This window comes from Arachis hypogaea, chromosome 1, assembly GCF_003086295.3.
Source record: "Arachis hypogaea cultivar Tifrunner chromosome 1, arahy.Tifrunner.gnm2.J5K5, whole genome shotgun sequence".
NCBI lineage: Eukaryota > Viridiplantae > Streptophyta > Magnoliopsida > Fabales > Fabaceae > Arachis > Arachis hypogaea.
In genome coordinates, this window is record NC_092036.1 from 18,352,903 (window position 1) to 18,373,554 (window position 20,652).

The window sequence follows — 20,652 nt, forward strand, 5'->3', positions numbered from 1 at the left end:
TGGAAAGTAGACATCCTGGGCTTTCCAGCAATATATGATAGTCCATACTTTTCCCAAGATTTGATGGCCCAAACCGGCGTTCAAAGTCACCCTCAGAAATCCCAGCGTTAAACGCTGGAACTGGCACCAAAATGGGAGTTAAACGCCCAAACTGGCATAAAAGCTGGCGTTTAACTCCAAGAGAAGTCTCTGAACGAAAATGCTTCATTGCTCAGCCCAAGCACACACCAAGTGGGCCCGGAAGTGGATTTTTATGTCATTTACTCATTTCTGTAAACCTTAGGCTACTAGTTTTCTATAAGTAGGACCTTTTACTATTGTATTGAGATATCGAGGGGTAGCTATCTTCATTGTTATGCTATCTTAGATCATTGGGAGGCTGGCCTCATGGCCATGCCTAGACCATGTTCTTATGTATTTTCAACGGTGGAGTTTCTACACACCATAGATTAAGGTGTGGAGCTCTGATGTATCTCGAGTATTAATGCAATTACTATTGTTCTTCCATTCAATTCCGCTTGTTCTTGTTCTAAGATATCACTTGTTCTTCAACTTGATGAATGTGATGATCCGTGACACTCATCATCATTCTCACCTATGAACGTGTGACTGACAACCACCTCCGTTCTACTTTCGATTGGGTGAATATCTCTTGGATTCCTGATTGCACGATGCATGGTTGATCGCCTGACAACCGAGTGCTCGCCTGACAACCGAGCCAACCATTCCGTGAGATCAGAGTCTTCGTGGTATAGGCTAGAACTGATGGCGGCATTCAAGAGAATCCGGAAGGTCTAACCTTGTCTGTGGTATTCTGAGTAGGATTCAATGATTGAATGACTGTGACGTGCTTCAAACTCCTAGCAGGCGGGGCGTTAGTGACAGACGCAAAAGAATCACTGGATTCTATTCCGGCCTGACCGAGAACCGACAGATGATTAGCCATGCTGTGACAGAGCATAGGAACATTTTCACTGAGAGGATGGGAGGTAGCCACTGACAACGGTGAAACCCTTGCATAAGCTTGCCATGGAAAGGAGTAAGAAGGATTGGATGAAGACAGTAGGAAAGCAGAGAGACAGAAGGGAAGGCATCTCCATGCGCTTATCTGAAGTTCCTACCAATGAATTACATAAGTACCTCTATCTTTATCTTTGTGTTTTATGCGTCTATCACTATATCCATTTGAGTTTGCCTGACTAAGATTTACAAGATGACCATAGCTTGCTTCATACTAACAATCTCTGTGGGATCGACCCTTACTCGCGTAAGGTTTATTACTTGGACGACCCAGTGTACTTGCTGGTTAGTTGTGCGAAGTTGTGTTAATGCCATGGTATTGAACACCAAGTTTTTGGGGTTCATGACCGGGGATTATGAGAGTTGTGAAAAGTATTGTTCACAATTTCGCGCACCAAGCTCCTCAATGTCTCTTCCTTGCCTTTGTTGCTCCTCTCTCATGATTCTTTGATCTTTTCTAATTTCATGGAGGAGGATGGAATGTTCTTGGTGCTCCACCCTTAGTTGTCCCATGTTGGAACTCAATTCTCCTAGGGTGGTGTTCAATTGCTCCCAATAGTTTTGTGGAGGAAAGTTCATCCCTTGAGGTATCTCAGGGATTTGATGATGAGAGGGGTCTCTTGTTTTCTCCATCCTCTTCTTAGTGATGGGCTTGTCCTCATCAATGAGGATGTCTCCCTCTATGTCAACTCCAACTGAATAACAGAGGTGACAAATGAGATGAGGAAAGGCTAACCTTGCCAAGGTAGAGGACTTGTCCGCCACCTTATAAAGTTCTTGAGCTATAACCTCATGAACTTCTACTTCTTCTCCAACCATGATGCTATGAATCATGATGGCCCAGTATATAGTAACTTCGGACCGTTTGCTAGTGGGAATGATTGAGCGTCGGATAAACTCCAACCATCCCCTAGCCACAGGCTTGAGGTCATGCCTTCTCAATTGAACCGGCTTCCCTCTTGAATCTCTCTTCCATTGTGTAATACCCGGTCTAACCGAAATTAATTAAATAATGAGTTAAGTAGGAGAGAATATGGTTGGAATATTTGGCAATTGGAATTTGATGATTTAAATATGATTTTTGGATTCAGTGAATTTTTCCGAGTCAGAAGACATAGTTTTCTGCGTAAAAGCGCGCAGTGGAATTTTGACCGGCAGTACCGGCTGAGACCTGTCTGGTACTGCAGCTGAGAAAATTGATTATGAGTAAATAAGATTAAGAAATGAGGAATTATAATTAGGGGAGGTAGAAATATTTGAAGTGCGATTTAGAGCGCTAATCTTAAAGGTTTTGGTCCAAAATTGGGCCAACGGACAAAAATAAGTGAACCGGGCCTAAGTGGGCCCAATACCCAACATATATAAACATTAGTTATGAGCATTTCAGCTCATTTTGCCCTAAAGAAGGGGTGTTGGGCGCTGAAATTGGGAGAGAGAAGAGAAGAGAGAAAACCTAACTCTCTTTGATCTTCAAACCACCATAACTTGAGCTACGGAGCTCCGATTGACGAGCCGTTTGCGGCCACGCGTCGCTCTTCTCATCCTCTACAATTCTATCTAAGTTTTGTGGTGAGTATTCCATTCATCTCTGCCCAGTTTTCGAAATTCCCCACTGTTACACGTTTTTGGGAAGTTAGTGTTGAAATTTTGTGATTTTGGGTGTTTAGGGATACTCCAACATGGATTCCAAGTGGGTTCTATCCCTACTTCATATGGGCTGAGGTAAGAAGTGCTCAAACCCTTGTGATTTGTCATTTTTATGAGCCCTAGGTTGATGTATGTATGTGATATTGGTTATGTTAGTGTATTTGATGATCTTGGTGCACAATTGGGAGATTGGTGTTGCTTGAGGAGCTTTGGTGAGGCTTGGGACTAAGGTTGGTGGAGACTTCTAAAGAAGAGGCTCAATTGATTTGGCTACAAGAGGTACGGTTTAAGTTTCATTTAAGTACCGTGTGGTGTGATGAGAATTCCTAGGCTAGATGCCCCTAGGATTAAGTTTGGATTGTGTAAATGGTTGGTGCTAATATGCATAGTTGGTATGTAATGTGAATTGATGATTGAGTTGAGAATTGTGTGGCCTTGTATGCTTGGTGTATTGAAAATTTGATATATTGGGTAATGAGTATTGATTTGTGGTTTATGCTTTTAAATTGTGAAATTGGGCCGGAGGCCGTGAATTTTGGGCCGGAGGCCGAGAAGAGGTAAGGAAGGTAAGTTGATATGTGCATTGTATGATGACACAAGTTATTGGATGAGTTTTAAATAATGAATGTATGAATGATTGGGTTGGTTATTGAATAATAAGGTTTGAGGAGTTGAAGTGTGGAATTTGGTAATTTTGGGTGAAATTATGTAGATGAGGTATGTTTGGTTTTGGTTGAGATATATTATGTGGTCATATATGTAATTACGATTATTGATGCCTTGAGGATATGATGATGCATGAGAGATATGTATGTTGTGATATATGCTTGAGGAATGATTAAGGTTGATTTGTGGGTGAAACCACGTGATAGTGAGTATGATACTGATTATGTATAATGATGACCGATTGGAAATAGTATTGTTGGAAATTGGGATGAGGAAGGATGTATGACATGTTGATGTGTTTGTAATTTAGCCATTTGTTTGAAATGGGTAAAAATGGTTATAAGGCGGTTTTGTGAATTGTGGTAATGTGTCAATGTGTGAGTCGAGGAGGCTTGACATTGAATTTGATACATTTCAATCGATTTCAAAGAAAAGGGATGAAATTGGCATGTTTTGATTGATTTTGAAAAGGGTTGGAAATGGTTTGTTTTGAAATGGCACTTTGTGGTTTTTATGAAAAATATGGTTTTTGGGCATACTTTGGTGAGACATAACTTGGACTACGGATCTCTGTTTTGCGCCAAATCTGTTTAGAAATGAAATGGGATCCGGGATGTTCATGCCGTTCGAAGAACGGATGAAAAATGATTTAAAATGAGGAAGTTATGTCCATTGGAAGATTGGGGTCTAAATCTGTGAATTCTGCAGTTTTTAACTTAGAAAATTTTTAGCAGAATAGCCCCTTGCGCGTGGGCGCACTTGGCGCGTACGCGCCGATCTTCCAGAAAGCACCATCCACGCGTGTGCGTGATGTGCGCGGGCGCGCCGATAGTGCTGCACCCAATGCCCAGCCATTTTCCAGAGAGTTGTGCCAGAACTGTGCCAGCTTTGTGCCTGGGGCACGAGAGTATCCACGCGTACGCGTGGTTGACGCGTGCGCGTCGATTTGGTAAATTGTTAATCCACGCATTAGCGTGCATGACGCTTCCGCGTCGATGAGTTTTTAAGGCCATCCACGCGTGCGCGTGGAGTACGCGTACGCGTGGCATTGTTTTCATGCCAAAGTTGATATTTGAGTTTTAAAAGTCAAATCTCATACTTCTAAGCCTCCGATCTCACCACTTATATCTTAAATCGTTATGATATGCCTAGCTATGAGGGAAGGAGTTAGGGGATGTGGTAACTTGCGAGTGAAGCAAGGGAAAAGTTATGATCAATGATGATCAACGATGATTATATGAGATATGGAGGATGACGGTAGGAGTACCGTGTATGCCATGAGCCGAAGGGCTATATCTATTGATAAATGGCTGGTTTTTGATTGAACCATGAGCCGGATGATTGAGTTATTGCCGGGTCACGGCAAAGCCATTATTGATTATGGCTGAGTATAAATGCATATATGATTAATGAATGAATGTGTTAAATGGATAATAGTAGAAGATGTTGAAATGTGATGTGTAACCCCGGGTAGTAGGCAGTAGCGTTGTCCACTTGCTCCGGGTATGAGACGGAAAAGGATGTTTATGATAAATGAGTTAATTATGGAGTTTTGAATGAATGTATTTGTGATGCCTGGGTAGTAGTAAGGGTTGTGGTTCGTCCCACTTGCTCCAGGTTAATGTTTGAGATTTGATAACAATGAGGATTGATAATATGAATTGAGATTGAATGAATATATGCTTAAGATACCTGGGCAGTAGCAAGGGTTGTGGTTCGTCCCGCTTGCTCCAGGTTAATGCTTAAGATACCTGGGCAGTAGCAAGGGTTGTGGTTCGTCCCGCTTGCTCCAGGTTAATGCTTAAGATACCTGGGCAGTAGCAAGGGTTGTGGTTCGTCCCACTTGCTCCAGGTCAGAGATTGTGACACCTGGGTAGTAGCGGCAGTAGTGGTGAATCCACTCGCTCCAGGTTGAGCTGTTAAACACCCGCCTGGGTAGTAGCCGCAGTAGTGGTTGTTCCACTGGCTCTGGGCTGAGCGGGTAGTAGCAAGGGGGTTGTAGCTCAAACCTACTTGCTCCGCAAGGGGTGTTTCTGTCCAATGGTTAGCTACCAGGACATGTCGGGTTGGCTATATAACCGACAGATGATATCATCAGCCATAGGGCAGGCATACATCATTTGCATATGTTTGAATTGTTTGGGTTTGCCTATTTGTTTTGGATTTCTATATCATACATGCTATGTTACCTGATTACGTGCTACTTGTTCTACTTGTACCTTATTTGTGTATTACTTGTCTGTATTGCTTGTTGATGAGCGGATAATTTATACGCTTTTTGGCATTGTTTTTAGGTAGTTTTTAGTAAGTTTAAGCTACTTTTAGGGATGTTTTCACTAGTTTTTATGTTAAATTCACATTTCTGGACTTTACTATGAGTTTGTGTGTTTTTCTGTGATTTCAGGTAAATTCTGGCTGAAATTGAGGGACTTGAGCAAAACTCTGAAGAAGGCTGACAAAAGGACTGCTGATGCTGTTGGAATCTGACCTCCCTGCACTCGAAATGGATTTTCTGGAGCTACATAACTCCAATTGGCGCGCTCTCAACGGCGTTGGAAAGTAGACATCCAGAGCTTTCCAGCAATATATAATAGTCCATACTTTATTCGAAGAATGACGACGTAACTTGGCGTTGAACGCCAAGTACAAGCTGCTGTCTGGAGTTAAACGCCAGAAAAACGTCATGATCCGGAGTTGAACGCCCAAAACACGTCATAACTCGGAGTTCAACTCCAAGAGAAGCCTCATCTCGTGGATTAATCAAGCTCAGCCCAAACATACACCAAGTGGGCCCCGGAAGTGGATTTATGCATCAATTACTTACTCATGTAAACTCTAGGAGCTAGTCTAGTATATATAGGACACTTATCTATTGTATTAGACATCTTTGGTCTCAGTTTTGTTTTATTCTTCATCTTAGGAGATCATTGATCACGTTAGGGAGGCTGGCCATTCGGCCACGCCTGAACCTCTTTTACTTATGTATTTTCAACGGTGGAGTTTCTGCACACCATAGATTAAGGGTGTGGAGCTCTGCTGTACCTCAAGTATTAATGAAATTCTATTTTCTTTTATTCAAATCTCTCTTATTCTTATTCCAAGATATTCATTCGTACCCAAGAACATGATGAATATAATGAGTTAGATTACCCTCATTATCATTCTCACTTATGAACGCACGTGATTGACAACCACTTCCGTTCTACATGCAACCGAGCTTGAATGTGTATCTCTTAGATTCTCCAACAGAATCTTCGTGGTATAAGTTAGATAGATGGCGGCATTCATGAGGATCCGGAAAGTCTAAACCTTGTCTGTGGTATTCCGAGTAGGACTCTATGATTGAATGACTGTGACGAGCTTCAAACTCCTGAAGGCTGGGCGTGATGACAAGCGCAAAAGAATCAAGGGATTCTATTCCAACCTGATTGAGAACCGACAGATGATTAGCCGTGCTGTGACAGAGCATAGGAACGTTTTCACTGAGAGGATGGGATGTAGCCATTGACAACGGTGATGCCCTACATACAGCTTGCCATGGAAAGGAGTAAGAAGGATTGAGTTGAAGCAGTGGGAGAGCAGGCGTCCTTGAGCCATACAGTATCTCCATATGCTTATCTGAAATTCCCACCAATGAATCTACATAAGTATTCTATCCCTTTTATTTATTTTATTTATCCAATTTAATTCCATTTGACTCTATGATTCCACTCACTAACTGAGATCTACAAGATGACCATAGCTTGCTTCATACCAACAATCTCTGTGGGATCGACCCTTACTCACGTAAGGTTTATTACTTGGACGACCCAGTACACTTGCTGGTTAGTTGAACGGAGTTGTGTCCACTCGTGCCAATCTCGAATTCCATAATTTTACAATTACGTGCAACTACAGCACCAAGTTGATAAATGTAACTCAAAGAATAGTGATCACAATTTCGTCCACCAAGTTTTTGGCGCCGTTGCCGGGGATTGTTCGAGTATGGACAACTGACGGTTCATCTTGTTGCTCAGATTAGGTAATTTTCTTTTCAAAATCTTTTTCAAAATTTTTCTTTTATTTTTCGTTTTTACAAACTTTATTTTCGAAAAAAATTAATAAAAATACAAAAAAAATTAGAAAATCATAAAAATAAAAAATATTTTGTGTTTCTTGTTTGAGTCCTGTGTTAATTTTTAAATTTGGTGTCAATTGCATGCTTTTAAAATTTTTCTTGCATTTTTTCGAAAATCCCATGCATTCATAGTGTTCTTCATGATCTTCAAGTTGTTCTTGACAAGTCTTCTTGTTTGATCTTGATGATTTCTTGTTTTGTGTCTTTTGTTGTTTTTCATGTGCATTTTTGCATTCATATTTTCCATGCATTAAAGATTTCTAAGTTTGGTGTCTTGCATGTTTTCTTTGCATTAAAAATTTTTCAAAATTATGTTCTTGATGTTCATCATGATCTTCAAAGTGTTCTTGGTGTTCATCTTGACATTCATAGCATTCTTGCATGCATTCATTGTTTTGATCTAAAAATTTCATGCATTGAATATTTTTGTTGTTTTTCTCTTTCATAATTAAAAATTCAAAAAATCAAAAAATATCTTTTCCTTATTTTCCTCCAAATTTTCGAAATTTTGGGTTGACTTGGTCAAAAATTTTTAAAATTAGTTGTTTCTTACAAGTCAAGTCAAAATTTCAATTTTAAAAATCTTATCTTTTCAAAATCTTTTTCAAAAATCATATCTTTTTCATTTTTTTTATAAATTTCGAAAATTTCAAAAATCTTTTTCAAAATATTTTCAAAATCTTTTTCTTATCTTTTTATCAAATTTTCGAAAATTAGCTAACAATTAATGTGATTGGTTCAAAAATTTGAAGTTTGTTACTTTCTTGTTAAGAAAGGTTCAATCTTTAAATTCTAGAATCTTATCTTGTAGTTTATTGTTAGTTAAGTCTTTTTAAAATTAAATCTTTTTCAAAATATCTTTTTATTAAAATTTTTATCTTATCTTTTTATCTTTTATCTTATCTTTTTCAAAAAAATTTTTATCTTTTTCAAAATTTGATTTCAAAATATCTTATCTAACTTCTTATCTTCTTATCTTTTTCAAATTTGATTTCAAATCTTTTTCAATCAACTAACTAACTTTTTGTTTGTTTCTTATCTTTTTCAAAACCACCTAACTACTTTTCCCTCTCTAATTTTCGAAAATTCTCCCTCTCTTTTTCAAAAATTCTTTTTGTTTTAAATTTTAATTTTAATTATATTTTGTCTTTGATTTTCGAAAATTACTAACCCCTTTTTCAAAATTATTTTCGAAAATTCACTTCTCTTCTCTTATTCTATTTAATTAATTATTTACTAACACTTCTCTTCACCTCTCTTCATCCAAAAATCTGAATCCATCCTTTTTCTTTCTTCTACCCCTTTCTTCTTCTACTAACATAAGGGAATCTCTATACTGTGACATAGAGGATCCCTTTTTCTTTTCTTGTTTTCTTCTCTTTCATATGAGCAGGAACAGGGAAAAGGGCACTCTTGTTGAAGTTGATCCAGAACCTGAAAGGACTCTGAAGAGAAAATTAAGAGAAGCTAAATTACAACAATCCAGAAACAACCTTTCAGAAATTTTCGAACAAGAGAAGGACATGGCAGCCGAAAATAATAATAATAATAATGCAAGGAGAATGCTTGGTGACTTCACAAAGCCAACATCCAAGTTTGATGGAAGAAGCATCTCCATTCCTGCCATTGGAGCCAATAACTTTGAGCTTAAGCCTCAACTAGTTGCATTAATGCAACAAAACTGCAAGTTTTATGGACTTCCATATGAAGATCCTTATCAGTTCTTAACTGAGTTCTTGCAGATCTGTGAGACTGTGAAGACGAATGGAGTTGATCCTGAAGTCTACAGACTCATGCTTTTCCCTTTTGCTGTAAGAGACAGAGCTAGAATATGGTTGGATTCACAACCTAAGGATAGCCTGGACTCCTGGGATAAGCTGGTCACTGCCTTCTTGGATAAATTCTTTCCTCCTCAAAAGCTGAGCAAGCTGAGAGTGGATGTTCAAACCTTCAAACAAAAAGATGGTGAATCCCTCTATGAAGCTTGGGAAAGATACAAGCAGCTGACCAAAAGATGTCCATCTGACATGTTTTCAGAATGGACCCTATTAGATATATTCTATTATGGTCTCTCTGAATTTTCGAAAATGTCATTGGATCATTCTGCAGGTGGATCTATTCACCTGAAGAAAACGCCTGAAGAGGCTCAAGAACTCATTGACATGGTTGCAAACAACCAGTTCATGTACACCTCTGAGAGGAATTCCGTGAATAATGGGGTACCTCAGAAAAAAGGAGTTCTTGAAATTGATGCTCTGAATGCCATATTGGCTCAGAACAAAATGTTGACTCAACAGGTCAGCATAATCTCTCAAAATCTGAATGGATTGCAACATGCATCCAACAGTACTAGAGAGGCAGCTCCTGAAGAAGCTTATGATCCTGAGAACCCTGCCATGGCAGAGGTCAATTACATGGGTGAACCTTATGGAAACACTTATAACCCATCATGGAGAAATCATCCAAATTTCTCCTGGAAGGATCAACAAAAGCCTCAACAAGGCTTTAACAATGGTGGACGCAACAGGCTGAGTAATAGTAAGCCATATCCATCATCTTCTCAGCAACAGACAGAGAATTCTGAACAAAACACTTCTAATTTAGCCAATATAGTCTCTGATCTGTCAAAGGCCACTTTCAGTTTCATGAATGAAACAAGATCCTCCATTAGAAATTTGGAGGCACAAGTGGGCCAGCTGAGTAAGAAAGTCATTGAAACTCCTCCCAGTACTCTCCCAAGCAATACAGAAGAAAATCTAAAAGGAGAGTGCAAGGCCATTGATTTAATCAAAGTGGCCGAATGCACTAGGGAGGAGGAGGACGAAAATCCTAGTGAGAAAGACCTCCTGGGACGTCCCTCAAGCAAGAAGGAGTTTCCTATTAAGGATCCTGAGGAATCTGAGGCTCATACAGAGACCATAGAGATTCCATTAAATCTCCTTCTGCCATTCATGAGCTCTGAAGAATATTCATCCTCTGAAGAGGATGAAGATGTGACTGGAGAGCAAGTTGCTCAATACTTAGGAGCTATCATGAAGCTGAATGCCAAGTTATTTGGTAATGAGACTTGGGAAAGTGAACCTCCCTTGCTCATTAGTGAACTAGATACTTGGATTCAAAAAACTCTACCTCAAAAGAAGCAAGATCCTGGCAAGTTCTTAATACCTTGTACCACTGGCACCATGAACTTTTTCAAAGCTCTATGTGATCTAGGGTCAGGGATAAATCTGATGCCACTCTCTGTAATGGAGAAGTTAGGGATCATTGAGGTACAACCTGCCTTGTTCTCATTACAACTGGCAGACAAGTCAGTGGGACAAGCTTATGGAATAGTAGAGGACGTGTTAGTAAAGGTTGAAGGCCTTTACATCCCTGCTGATTTCATAATCCTAGACACTAGGAAGGAAGATGATGAATGCATCATCCTAGGAAGACCTTTCCTAGCCACAGCAGAAGCTGTGATAGATGTCAACAGAGGTGAGTTAGTCCTTCAATTGAATGGGGACTACCTTGTGTTTAAGGCACAGGGCCATCCCTCTGTGACAAAAGAGAGTAAGCATGAAGAGCTTCTCTCAGTTCAGAGTCAAGAAAAGCCCACACAGTCAAACTCTAAGTTTGGTGTTGTGAGGCCACAACCAAACTCTAAGTTTGGTGTTCAAACTCCATACCCAAACTCTAAGTTTGGTGTGGAGACCACACACTAACATTGACCTGATCATCTTGTGGCTCCATGAGAGCCACTGTCAAGCTATTGACATTAAAGAAGCGCTTGTTGGGAGGCAACCCAATTTTATTTATCTAATTTTATTTTATTTTGTTTCTTTGTTATTTTTGTGTTTAATTAGGTACATGATCATGAGGAGTCACGAAAAAATCAAAAAAATTAAAAATAGAGTCAAAAACAGAAGAAAAAAATTTTTCACCCTGGAGGACGCACGGGCTGGCGTTCAACGCCCAGAAGGTGCATCTGGCCGGCGTTTAACGCCAGAACAGAGCACCATTCTGGCGCTGAACGCCCAAAACAAGCAACAACCTGGCGTTAAACGCCAGGATGGTGCACAGAGAGGACAAACTGGCGCTGAACGCCAGGAACAAGCATGAAACTGGCGTTCAACGCCAGAAACATGCATCACATGGGCGTTGAACGCCCAGAACATGCACCAATGGGCGTTTGAACGCCAGAATGATGCATGAAGGCATTTTTCATGCCTATATGGTGAAGGAATGGTATTTCTTTTCACCTCAGGATCTGTGGACCCCACAGGATCCCCACCTCAGGATCTGTGGACCCCACAGGATCCCCACCTACCATATTCCCACCTTTTCTTTTAATCCTAATCACACTCTCCTAATCCAAATCTCATTTCATTCTTTCCCATATCACACTTTCCAAAAACCTTCACCAATCACCTCAATTTCTCTTCCCAATTACCCCATTCACCATTCACATCAACCCACTCTTCCCCATACACCCCACCTACCTTTACAATTCAACTTCTCTTTCCCACCCAATCCCACCCATATAGCCGAATCCATCTCCCCTCACTCACCTCCATCTTCTTCCTCTTCTCTTCTTTCTTCTCTTGCTCGAGGGCGAGCAATATTTTAAGTTTGGTGTGGTAAAAGCATAGCTTTTTTGCTTTTCCATTACCATTAATGGCACCTAAGGCCAGAGAAACCTCAAAGGGAAGACAAAAGCTTCCACCTCTGAGTCTTGGGAGATGGAAAGACTATAAGCCGTCATAGCTCAGTGATAGAACATGTGGCTGCAAATCAAGAGATCCCTAAGATACCTCAGGGAATAAGTTATCCTCCACACAAATATTGGAAGCAACTAAGGGTAGAAACACCAAAATTACTAGGAATCATTCAACAGAAGCAAGGAAGAGACATAGAGGAGCTCAAAAAGCACCATTGGACCTTCAAGAAGGCGTCACCCTCACTCAGGTGGATTCATTCCTTGTTCTTTATTTCTTTCTGTTTTTGGTTTTTAATGTTGTGTTTATCTATGTCTGTGTCTTTATTTCATGATCATTAGTATGTAACCATGCCTTAAAGCTATGAATAAAATCCATTAATCCTTCACCTCTCTTAAATGAAAAATGTTTTAATTCAAAAGAACAAGAAGTACATGAATTTCGAATTTATCCTTGAATTTAATTTAATTATATTGATGTGGTGGCAATACTTTTTGTTTTCTGAATGAATGCTTGAACAGTGCATATTTTTGATCTTGTTGTTTATGAGTGTTAAAATTGTTGGCTCTTGAAAGAATGATGAACAAAGAGAAATGTTATTGATGATCTGAAAAATCATGAAATTGATTCTTGAAGCAAGAAAAAGCAGTGAAAAGCAAAAGCTTGTGAAAAAAAAAAATAGCAAAAAAATTTTTTTAAAAAAAAGGGAGCAGTAGAAAAAGCCAATAGCCCTTAAAACCAAAAGGCAAGGGTAAAAAGGATCCAAGGCTTTGAGCATCAATGGATAGGAGGGCCCAAGGAAATAAAATCCAGGCCTAAGCGGCTAAATCAAGCTGTCCCTAACCATGTGCTTGTGTCATGAAGGTCCAAGTGAAAAGCTTGAGACTAAGTGGTTAAAGTCGTGATCCAAGGCAAAAGAGTGTGCTTAAGAGCTCTGGACACCACTAACTGGGGACTCTAGCAAAGCTGAGTCACAATCTGAAAAGGTTCACCCAGTTATGTGTCTGTGGCATTGATGTATCCGGTGGTAATACTGGAAAACAAAGTGCTTAGGGCCACGGCCAAGACTCATAAGTAGCTGTGTTCAAGAATCAAACATGCTTAACTAGGAAAGTCAATAACACTATCCAAAATTCTAAGTTCCCAGAGACGCCAATCACTCTGAACTTCAAAGGAAAAAGTGAGATGCCAAAACTATTCAGGAGCAAAAAGCTACAAGTCCCGCTCATCTAATTAAATTAATATTCATTGATATTCTGAAATTTATAGTATATTCTCTTCTTTTTATCCTAATTGATTTACAGTTGCTTGGGGACAAGCAACAATTTAAGTTTGGTGTTGTGATGAGCGGATAATTTATACGCTTTTTGGCATTGTTTTTAGGTAGTTTTTAGTAAGTTTAAGCTACTTTTAGGGATGTTTTCACTAGTTTTTATGTTAAATTCATATTTCTGGACTTTACTATGAGTTTGTGTGTTTTTCTGTGATTTCAGGTAAATTCTGGCTGAAATTGAGGGACTTGAGCAAAACTCTGAAGAAGGCTGACAAAAGGACTGCTGATGCTGTTGGAATCTGACCTCCCTGCACTCGAAATGGATTTTCTGGAGCTACATAACTCCAATTGGCGCGCTCTCAACGGCGTTGGAAAGTAGACATCCAGAGCTTTCCAGCAATATATAATAGTCCATACTTTATTCGAAGAATGACGACGTAACTTGGCGTTGAACGCCAAGTACAAGCTGCTGTCTGGAGTTAAACGCCAGAAAAACGTCATGATCCGGAGTTGAACGCCCAAAACACGTCATAACTCGGAGTTCAACTCCAAGAGAAGCCTCATCTCGTGGATTAATCAAGCTCAGCCCAAACATACACCAAGTGGGCCCCGGAAGTGGATTTATGCATCAATTACTTACTCATGTAAACCCTAGGAGCTAGTCTAGTATATATAGGACACTTATCTATTGTATTAGACATCTTTGGTCTCAGTTTTGTTTTATTCTTCATCTTAGGAGATCATTGATCACGTTAGGGAGGCTGGCCATTCGGCCACGCCTGAACCTCTTTTACTTATGTATTTTCAACGGTGGAGTTTCTGCACACCATAGATTAAGGGTGTGGAGCTCTGCTGTACCTCAAGTATTAATGAAATTCTATTTTCTTTTATTCAAATCTCTCTTATTCTTATTCCAAGATATTCATTCGTACCCAAGAACATGATGAATGTAATGAGTTAGATTACCCTCATTATCATTCTCACTTATGAACGCACGTGATTGACAACCACTTCCGTTCTACATGCAACCGAGCTTGAATGTGTATCTCTTAGATTCTCCAACAGAATCTTCGTGGTATAAGTTAGATAGATGGCGGCATTCATGAGGATCCGGAAAGTCTAAACCTTGTCTGTGGTATTCCGAGTAGGACTCTATGATTGAATGACTGTGACGAGCTTCAAACTCCTGAAGGCTGGGCGTGATGACAAGCGCAAAAGAATCAAGGGATTCTATTCCAACCTGATTGAGAACCGACAGATGATTAGCCGTGCTGTGACAGAGCATAGGAACGTTTTCACTGAGAGGATGGGATGTAGCCATTGACAACGGTGATGCCCTACATACAGCTTGCCATGGAAAGGAGTAAGAAGGATTGAGTTGAAGCAGTGGGAGAGCAGGCGTCCTTGAGCCATACAGTATCTCCATATGCTTATCTGAAATTCCCACCAATGAATCTACATAAGTATTCTATCCCTTTTATTTATTTTATTTATCCAATTTAATTCCATTTGACTCTATGATTCCACTCACTAACTGAGATCTACAAGATGACCATAGCTTGCTTCATACCAACAATCTCTGTGGGATCGACCTTTACTCACGTAAGGTTTATTACTTGGACGACCCAGTACACTTGCTGGTTAGTTGAACGGAGTTGTGTCCACTCGTGCCAATCTCGAATTCCATAATTTTACAATTACGTGCAACTACAGCACCAAGTTGATAAATGTAACTCAAAGAATAGTGATCACAATTTCGTCCACCACTTGTGTTTGTACAACTGAGAGATCCCTCATGTTGGTGTCGGTGGATGTTGGGGGCTGTTCTTGATGAGATGAATTGGTGATGCGATTGCATGATGATGATGATTTTTGAATGAGATAATTTGAGCCCCTGGATAGACGCAGTGATATGATTTCACTAGCTCCAGGCGAGGGTATGATGTATTGATATAGAGTTGCTGAGACAGAACAACTGGTGATGGTTTTGCTTATGATTCTGAGTCTGATTCGTGTAAGAATCAGCGAGTTGGGAAACATGTGTAACATAAACTAGATTTAGTATCCCCTTACGACAGATGCCTATTTATGGATTAGTGAGAATCTAGGCTGGATACTTGGTGAAAAGGAGTTTAGGATGCTTAGTGAGTTTTTATTGCAGTGCATTGTATTTATTTGGCACTTTTACCGTACTGGGAACCCATGGGCCCGGGGTTCTCATTCCGTATATATCTCTTGTTTTTCAGATACAGGTCCAGGTGCTCAGAAGTGAGCTGTGGTTCGTCTGAGAGCCGGCGAAGATCTTTATTTTCTCTACTTTGTGTTTTGCTTAGAATCTCTCCACCTTTGTTTTGAAGATATTATATTATGTGTTGAACTCTTTTGGAACTTGCCTATAGAGGCTCTTATGTTTCCTTTGGGAGAGATTAGGATGTTCTGTTGTCAACTACTTTCATACTGTACCCTAGCCGGCCTAAACTTCGCGGGTCGCGACTAGTGGCTATTTACTTATGTTATATATATCTATCTGTTATCTGTCTCTTAATCTCCTTTATGCCTTGTCCATATATCGCTTTCGGCTTCACGTTTATCTTTTCGTTGTCGAATCGTGAGTGATACGTCTTCGCGATTTTATTTCTACTCTTTTCAGGCTTCTCGATTAATACTCCTTTCGAAATTACCTATGTTTATATATTAAAAATCCACCTGAGAGTCGTACCACCGTAATATCATTGACTTATGACTCGAGCATAAGGATTTGAATATTAGGGTGTTACACATTGGGCGCCCTCTTCACAGATGTCTATGAGGACTTGGTCCAACCTTTGATCAAAGTTGACCCTTCTAGTGTAAGGGTGTTCATCTCCTTGCATCATGGGCAAGTTGAATGCCAACCTTACATTTTTCGGACTAAAATCCAAGTATTTCTCCCGAACCATAGTAAGCCAATTCTTTGGGTCCGGGTTCACACTTTGATCATGGTTCTTGGTGATCCATGCATTGGCATAGAACTCTTGAACCATTAAGATTCCGACTTGTTGAATGGGGTTGGTAAGAACTTCCCAACCTCTTCTTTGGATCTCATGTCGGATCTCCGGATATTCACTCTTTTTGAGTTTAAAAGGGACCTCGGGGATCACCTTCTTCAAGGCCACAACTTCATAGAAGTGGTCTTGCTGCACCCTTGAGATGAATCTCTCCATCTCCCATGACTCGGAGGTGAAAGCTTTTGCCTTCCCTTTCCTCTTTTTAGAGGTTTCTCCGGCCTTGGATGCCATAAATGGTTATGGAAAAACAAAAAGCAATGCCTTTACCACACCAAACTTAAAAAGTTTGCTCGTCCTCGAGCAAAAGAAGAAAGAAGAGAGTAGAAGAAGAAGAAATGAAAGAGATGGAGGAGGCTTTGTGGTTCGGCCAAAGGGGGAGAAGTAGTGTTTAGGTTGTGTGAAAATGAAGGAGTGAAGATGGGTTTAAATAGGGGTGGAGAGAGGGGTAGGGTTCGGTCATGTATGGGTGAAGAAGAGAGAGAGTGGTGGGGTAGGTGGGGATCCTGTGGGGTCCACAGATCCTGAGGTGTCAAGGAAAAGTCATCCCTGCACCAAGTGGCGAGCAAAATTGCTCTTCATGCCAATTCTGGCGTTAAACGCCGGGATGATGCCCATTTCTGGCATTTAACGCCAACTTCTTGCCCTTTCCTGGCGTTTAACGCCAGTCTGGTGCCCCCTTTCTGGCGTTAAACGCCCAGAATGGTGCCAGACTGGGCGTTAAACACCCATCTGCTAGTCTTACTGGCATTTAAACGCCAGCAAATTCTCCTCCAGGGTGTGCTATTTTTCTTTCTGTTTTTCTTTCTATTTTTGCTTTTTCAATTGATTTTGTGACTTCTCATGATCATCAACCTACAGAAAACATAAAATAACATCGGAAAATAGATAATTATAACATTGGGTTGCCTCCCAACAAGCGCTTCTTTAATGTCATTAGCTTGACAGTGGGCTCTGATGAGCGGATAATTTGTACGCTTTTTGGCATTGTTTTTAGTATATTTTTAGTATGTTTGAGTTAGTTTTTAGTATATTTTTATTAGTTTTTAGTTAAAAATCACTTTTTTGGACTTTACTATGAGTTTGTGTGTTTTTCTGTGATTTCAGGTATTTTCTGGCTGAAATTGAGGGACCTGAGCAAAAATCTGATTCAGAGACTGAAAAGGACTGCAGATGCTGTTGGATTCTGACCTCCCTGCACTCGAAGTGGATTTTCTAGAGCTACAGAAGCCCAATTCGCGCGCTCTCAACGGCGTTGGAAAGTAGACATCCTGGGCTTTCCAGCAATATATGATAGTTCATACTTTGCCCAAGATTTGATGGCCCAAACCGGCGTTCAAATTCACCCTCAGAATTCCCAGCGTTAAACGCCGGAACTGGCACCAAAGTGGGAGTTAAACGCCCAAACTGGCATAAAAGCTGGCGTTTAACTCCAAGAAGAGTCTCTACACGAAAATGCTTCAATGCTCAGCCCAAGCACACACCAAGTGGGCCCGGAGGTGGATTTTTATGTCATTTACTCATCTCTGTAAACCCTAGGCTACTAGTTCTCTATATATAGGACCTTTTACTATTGTATTTTAGAGGAGGATATGATCTTTGGAATCTTTTGATCTTTAGATCTTTTGATCACTTTGGGAGGCTGGCCATTTGGCCATGCCTAGACCTTGTTCTTATGTATTTTCAACGGTGGAGTTTCTACACACCATAGATTAAGGTGTGGAGCTCTGCTGTACCTCGAGTATTAATGCAATTACCATTGTTCTTCTATTCAATTCCGCTTGTTCTTGTTCTAAGATATCACTTGTTCTTCAACTTGATGAATGTGATGATCCGTGACACTCATCATCATTCTCACCTATGAACGTGTGCCTGACAACCACCTCCGTTCTACCTTAGATTGGGTGAATATCTCTTGGATTCCTGATACACGATGCATGGTTGATCGCCTGACAACCGAGTGCTCGCCTGACAACCGAGCCAGCCATTCCGTGAGATCAGAGTCTTCGTCGTATAGGCTAGAACTGATGGCAGCATTCAAGAGAATCCGGAAGGTCTAACCTTGTCTGTGGTATTCTGAGTAGGATTCAATGATTGAATGACTGTGACGAGCTTCAAACTCCTGAGGGCGGGGCGTTAGTGACAGACGCAAAAGAATCACTGGATTCTATTCCGGCCTGATTGAGAACCGACAGATGGATAGCCGTGCCGTGACAGGGTGCGTTGAACATTTCCACTGAGAGGATGGGAGGTAGCCACTGACAACGGTGAAACCCTTGCATAAGCTTGCCATGGAAAGGAGTAAGAAGGATTGGATGAAGACAGTAGGAAAGCAGAGAGACGGAAGGGACCAAGCATCTTCATACGCTTATCTGAAATTCCCACCAATGAATTACATAAGTATCTCTATCTTTATCTTTATGTTTTATTCATCATTCATAACCATTTGAGTTTGCCTGACTAAGATTTACAAGGTGACCATAGCTTGCTTCATACCAACAATCTCTGTGGGATCGACCCTTACTCGCGTAAGGTTTATTACTTGGACGACCCAGTACACTTGCTGGTTAGTTGTGCGAAGTTGTGATAAAGAAGTGAGATTACAATTGTGTGTACCATGTTGATGGCGCCATTGATGATCACAATTTCGTGCACCAAGTTTTGGCGCCGTTGCCGGGGATTGTTCGAGTATGGACAACTGACGGTTCATCTTGTTGCTTAGATTAGGTATTTTTTCTTCAGAATTCTTGAAGATGAATTCTAGAGTTTCATGATGATTTGTTGAAGTCTGGCTGGCTGTGAAGCCATGTCTAATTTCATTGGACCGAGGTTTCAACTTATCATCACAAGAGCTTGTTGATTTCTATCAATCTTGCTGTTGGAGCAGTGATCTGCTAAGGCTTGGCTGGCCTTTGGCCATGTCTAGTGTTTTGGACCGAAGCTTTCTTTGAAAGCTTGGCTGGCTGTGAAGCCATGTCTAATTCCTGGACCGGAGTCTTAGACTAAACATTGCATGATTCCTGGAATTCTCATTAAGAATTTTGATACCTTCATTTTCTTTTTCCACTTAATTTCAAAAAATCCAAAAATAATTCTTGTTGAGTCTAGAGTCTCATGTTAAGTTTGGTGTCAGTTGCATGTTTTTGTTCTTCTTGCATTCATGCATGTGTCTTAAGTGATCTTCAAGATGTTCTTGAGGATTTCATTACTCTGATCTTTAATTTCTCTTGACTTGAGTGTTTGTGTGTCTCATATGCATTCTCATTAGTGTCAGTAGTATACAAACTGCTAAGTTGGTGTCTTGCATGCATTGTTATTTGATTTTAGTTGCATTTTGATTATTCCTCACTATTAAAAATCCAAAAATATTTTTAATTTGTGTCTTTTCAAGTCAATAATACAGAGAATTGAAGATTCAGAACATTCAGCAGAGGAATTACACAGAAAAAGCTGGGCGTTCAAAATGCCCAGTGAAGAAGACAGACTGGCGTTTAAACGCCAGCCAGGGTGCCTGGTTGGGCGTTTAACGCCCAAAAGGGTAGAGTTTTGGGCGTTAAACGCCAGAATGTGCACCATTCTGGGCGTTTAACGCCAGGATGGCACAAGAGGGAAGATTTTGTTTTCAATGCAAATTTTTTTCAAGTTTTCAAAATTTTTCAAAATCAAATCTTTTTCAAATCATATCTTTTCAATCAAATCTTTTTCAAATTCAATTTCTTTCCATTTTCAAAGATACTTGCTATCAATTAATGATTTGATTCAACATTTCAAGTATGTTGCCTTTTCTGTTGAGAAAGGTTTAATGTTTGAATCATATCTTTTCTTGATAGCCAAGTCATTAATTTTCAAAATCAAATCTTTTTAAATGTTTTTCAAATCATATCTTCTCAATCACATCTTTTAAAAACCAATCATATCTTCTTAACCACATCTTTTTCAAAATAGTTTTCAATCATATCTTTTTAACTTCTAATTTCAAAATCTTTTTCAAAAATCACTTTACTTCTTTCCCACTTTTATTTTCGAAAATCAATTAGTGTTTTTCAAAATGTTTTCAAAATCTTTTACTTAATTTTTGAAAATTACTTCCCCTCTTCTCACATCCTTCTATTTATGGACTAACACTATTCCTTAATGCACAATTCGAACTCCATCTTCTTTGATAAGTTCGAATTCTTCCTTTCTATT